A 5,709-nucleotide genomic window follows, 5' to 3' on the forward strand; every position below is an offset into this window, starting at 1 on the left:
GCATTTTAATTTAAAAAGAACCCCGAATAGGCATGACAGCTGCACACTGATCATCCACATTATCCCTCACTATGAACTAAGGCACATATTTGCAAGAAGGATGTGTAAAGTTTGATAGGTTGTCTATGATCTAGGAATCATGTAAAATTAACTGTTACACGTGATTGCAACCCACAACGTAGGCTTCAGTAAAACTGTTCTCTACTGGATAACCAGTCAAATGGGTTTAATTTTTAGAAGTGGGTGGGGGTAAGTAGAAGACATAGGCAAAGTAAGAATACATAGTTCATAATACTACATATTTCCATTTTCTACATAATGGTTTCAAGAAACTCTCAAATCTTTTCGTGAGGCTATTTCCTTTAAAATCTGTAAGTATTCACACAAAAGTGCCTTTAGATATGAGTCAGCTATAATCAATAGCTTAAATCATAAAATTCCAGTCAGCATACATTTCTCGTATCACAAAATTCTTGATCATAAGATGCTGGGGGAAAATGTGATTTATATATATAAAACCTCTAAATTGCATATAAATAGTAAAATAAAAATAAAATACACATCTATTAATTTATAACTGGTTTGATTCTGATACTTATCAAATAAATTTTCTTTCCTATTAATATTGGCAATATAATGAGTGATAGTAATTAAAATATGATGGCTATAACATATATGTTCCTAAGCACAAAATATGTTGTATTCATTTTTTAATAAAATTTAATAGAAGTGTAAATTTTTCCTAAGGCTATCCCATCTGAAATAAACTACCTTCATTGAATTTAGGTGTGATTTAGTGTAAATATTTAAATAAAAATCAAATGAACATTACAAATAGTGATATTAATTTTAAACATTTTCTGGAATAAGTTATCAGTTGGCAGGCTCTTGGTTAAAAAATCACCAGCTTGTTTCAAATAAATACATATATTTACTTAAGATACATATATGTATATTTATAAGGATATATATATATATGTTATTTAATTGCTGTTTTCATTTGCATATAAGATGCTGTTTAGCTGCTAAGCAAAAATATTTGAATGTTTTTTGAATTAACACACACACAAAAAAATACATACTAGATATAGATATGTAAGCTATACATGAAGCAGAAATTTAGGATAACCAAACTCTGATATCTGTTAATGGATTTAATTAGACTGTTTGAGAATAGAGATAAAAATATTGAATGAATGGCAAATAAATTTATAGGTATACAATTTACACAATCTAAGATTTGTATAAGAAAAAAATATGAGTCAATTTTTAAGATTGTTGATGAATGCTATCAAATATGTGTTCTAAATGAAATTTTGAACATTGTCAGTTAAAAATCATTGGACAGAAAATACAAAATTCTTAACTGTCACAGAGTAATTCAAGTAATCATAATATTATTTCTACATGAATGGAATCAAAGACCTACATCCTTTAATGAATATATAACACTTAATCCTCAGAATAGAGGCTTCAAATTTAGCCCTTACCTTGGTAAATATTTATACAAGAAGAAAGCCAATAAATATTATCAGGTGGAGTTAATCAATTAATTAAGTAATGAATGTTACAAGACAGAACTGTTTTACTAATGCTTTGAGACGATGAACAAATGGGGATCTGGATGCCAAAAACATTTTCTGTACCAAGTGGCAATCCAATCATGAACCCATTTTCTTCAAATCATTATTTTTAAAAGATACAATGTAGCATTCTATGTTTAATAATCATATCAAATTCCCTTTCTTCGTTCCAGCTAGACAGTCCTAGTGTCCAAACACTCCAGTTGAGGAGACAAAGAGAAGCGTAAGAAAAAGGGAAGATAAAACTAGAATCCTGCTTTTGACTACCACTGAAGAGTTAATCCGCTCCCCCACATTCCAATTTACAGTAAAATGAAATTGGCACATTAACCTGAAAGGAAAAAAAAAAAAAAGAAAGAAAGATGACCAAATTCATTCAGTGAATTCAGGCATATCCAATGAAGTAATAGTGAGTTTATGCACATCGAAAAAGCAATTTGGCTCTGAAATAGCAAAATTTACTTATACCTAGTGGGAAAAGAGGCAATTAAGGAATAATCTGGAAGTGCTTGAAAGTGAAATAAATAGAGAATTGGCTTGTGCTGAGTGTCAAGCAGCTTTAAAAGGGAATTCTGATGATCAAACACTCAAATAGAGTTCTCATTCCTCCTTCCCTCGTTTCTACAGAAACTCTATAAATTGTGAAACTCTTTAAGAACCAGGAGGAATATAACAAATTTGCAATTATGGAATGAGAATATGTGGGAAATACTGAAATAGAGCTTAACAAGAAATTTTTATTTCAAGAGAGAAATACTTAGTCATTTATTATAGTTATAAGTAGACTCTGAAACTGTCAGTCATGTCTTTGACAAAATGAACTGCATTCCAAGTGCCCACAAAGCAAAATCTGTTTCAATAGACAAGATAGAAATGGATGAAATAACATTAAAAAAGCAAAAAGAATGAAACTAAAAAATGAGATACCATTGAAAGTATAGTAGGCATAAAAATGGCAGTAGTATTTAAGGGCAAGAAGAGAACATAAAATGGTAAAGCAAGAAGGAAATAAATAGAGACAGGATATAAAACACATTCACACATTCTTATGAAATAGATTTACTCTAGGCACTTTTCTATATTTACTGGATCTTAGAGCTTTTGTTTCAGTCTCCCTGTTTAAATATCATCATGCTCACCTAAATACGTTTGAACCTTTATGTACTTGGAGTGCCATATGCTGTCTATGATTTTTAAAACACAGAAATAGAGAAAGTATAATTTCCTGATTGGAATCTAATAGAATTTCTGTTGTCATGGTCTGAGCAAAACGACATATTAAGACAATGAATCCCCTCCTGCTTAAAATGTGATACGACTTTTACAAATATTTCCATGCATTTACAAAGTTTCATATCATGATGATTCATTTATACTTACCCATCTTTCATGTTGGTGATTAAAAATAAATCATTTTAAATATGAGAACTCTTTGCACAAAATTTGCTCTACTTTTAAACAGATATTTGTATTATTCTGATATTTCCTTTAATAAGCTTGTTGAGAGTACATATAAAATTTGTGAAATATAACCAATATACTCTCTGAAGCTCATAGAATATTATTAATAATCATACATTATCAATTAAGATTGATAATATAGACAACTTATGTGGCTAAGTTAATCTAACCACTTACTTCAAAAAGAAATATATAATCAATTTTATCCAGCAGAAAAAACGTAAATAACCAGTAATACATTCTCACCTAGGAGTGATACTTGACTTATTTGTTTAAACTTACTAGACCGGCACCTCTAGGAAATGGTGAGATTGGGAGTAAAAGAAAGAGGAGAAATCACATTGTGTCATATTCTAATAATTTCAGCAAGTGTTTTTAAAATGATATTGTTAAGATGTTGGATTGGAAATCATCCTGTAGCGTTCTTATATTGTTAATGCTTCCCTTCATTTTTCCTATTTGCTATCATGGCCACCGAAATATTTAAAGTATCCGCAGATTTGAAAGTTAAGATCTCTAGCTGTTTCCTTAAGCAGATACATTGATATATTTATGCATGAAACATTAAACCTATTAAAATCCATAAAATTAAAATATATTAATGTGTAATTTTGAAAAACTAAACTGTCTTAATAATTTTAGAATATTTGTGAATGGAATTACCTAAAAATGATAACTTTGTAAAAAAAAATACGGCAAGAGTTTTAGCTTCTTATTAACAGTCTCAGTACAATACTGAAAGAACACCTTTTTGTAAACATATTTTGGAATTTTTAAAGTAAGTCACCTTTCTGCTCTTTAATATGACTATCACAGCAGACGAACTGAAAACATACAGTGGGATGGTTGGTGATAGGATTGCATGATATTTTAGCAGCAAAGTATACCTATAATAAAATTAGTAATATAATTAATAGCCATATTCCTACATCTACCTGAAGCACTTAATGATGGTAGGTATGAATTGCCTGAACTGTTAATTATTTTAGCTTACAAAACAGTTATTTTTATTCTGTTACATTTCTACCTAGCTGATATATAAATTGAGCACAGATAAACAGTTGAGTTTGCTCGGGAATAAACTTAGATACACTTTTTGGTTTCTCACTGTTATTCATTTGAAGGACTGTTAAGTAAAAAAAATTAAGATCTTTGTCTTTTGTAAGAACACGTTTTATGTATGATTGAAGATTTTACAACACTCCAGAAAAGCCATCCGATGTTAGATTTAAAAATAAAATCGAAAGCATTTTCTGACATAGTACACATGAAAAATTGGAAATTCCAATATCTTCAATAGAAGTTATAGAAAGTGTATGTCTTCTTGGAGTTCGACACCCACTTAACACAGCAGAAAATAAGGTACTATACTGTAAACAAAAAAGTACAGTAAAGGACAATTGTAAATTTACATAAGAATATTTCATAAACATTTTGGTCTTTCCATAACAGTTTTTATATAAAATGAATAAAAAAACCTTTAGACAGCTGTCATCAGTCTTGTTTGACCACTTTTCACTTATATGCACACAAACATATTTATATAGCAATATATTGATGCACCGTTACATGGATATTAAACTATGATTACTGCTTGTAATTGAGATGTGCATTATTCAATCAACATTATCCATACTTGAAATACTCTTACATTACGTATTCTTGTCATGTTGTATCTATAAAAACATGAAAATATAACTTTACATTATTTCAATTATTTACATTAGTTCAAGCTTGACAGAGAAAAATTGATAAGCTACAATTTTTAGAAGAGTAGGCCCAGAGGTACAATAAATAGCATTAATTGTATATAGTCATTTCTTTTTCATTTTTAAAAACTCATTTTAAGTACAATATGGAAACAATTAGTCTGCAATTTGGTCATTCTAGCACTTATTATTAAAACTTAAAATGCACCTCCAGCATTCCTGATGAGGAGAGAAACACTAAAATTATATTGTATTACCTTGGAATCTGTGATTAGGGACAGCTAAATTTAGTGAAGAATATCATGATACCACATGCCTTCATGGCCAATGCAAGTGGTTGCTGTTTAACTCTACATTTTTCCTCCCTTCTATGAAATTCAGTAAGTAAGAATGTTTTAAAAGCACTTTGCAAAATACCAAGTGCTACACAAAGGCTTTCTTGACGAAATAACAAGAATACAAATACTAAAAATAAAAATTGGATGTCAGTAATTATTCAAAATCCTAAATTAATTAAGCTTGAGGGGCTTTAATGGAAATAAGAGGTATTTTTATGAAGGGAAAGACAGATCTCTTAAATTCATTAACTAGAGAAATATAGGTTCTTTAGTCAAAAGCTACAGAAATGTGACGTATTATCCACACTGCGCATATTCAAATAGCCATTCCACCTGAGGAATAAATACAAAAATAATATATTAGGGTTGTTTATAATTGATGTCAATGGAATGAAACTATATTGCAGGTGACTCAAACATATTTAAAATAGTCATAATACATAAGGTTTATGACAGTTCTGATAATTTTAAAGGTAAAATTATATTTAGTTTATGGTATTTAATCAATGGGCAACTATTTTAAGAATTACTTTCAAGGCATTTCTAATTTCATTTACAATGAATATTTCTCTTCTGTAAGCTCAAACACTTTAAAAATGGAACTTCACAGATTCTGAT

The 5,709-nt window shown here is 29.3% G+C and overlaps 1 protein-coding gene across 6 annotated transcripts in view; it reads right to left on the bottom strand.

Annotated features, from left to right (window-relative positions):
• Positions 1-979: 979 nt before the first annotated feature.
• The window catches only part of GRIA2 (glutamate ionotropic receptor AMPA type subunit 2), a 148,216-nt gene continuing 143,486 nt past the window's right edge, over positions 980-5,709 (bottom strand). For 5 of the 6 annotated variants that reach the window (XM_032248577.1, XM_032248576.1, XM_032248579.1 and 2 more), the window contains exon 16: positions 980-5,709. This exon is cut by the window's right edge and continues 1,119 nt beyond it. The gene's annotated coding sequence lies outside the window, so the exon portion shown is untranslated. The other variant, XM_032248578.1, reaches the window with a different exon arrangement.

This window comes from Sapajus apella, unplaced genomic scaffold, assembly GCF_009761245.1.
Source record: "Sapajus apella isolate SASKATOON/1434 unplaced genomic scaffold, GSC_monkey_1.0 scaffold67, whole genome shotgun sequence".
NCBI lineage: Eukaryota > Metazoa > Chordata > Mammalia > Primates > Cebidae > Sapajus > Sapajus apella.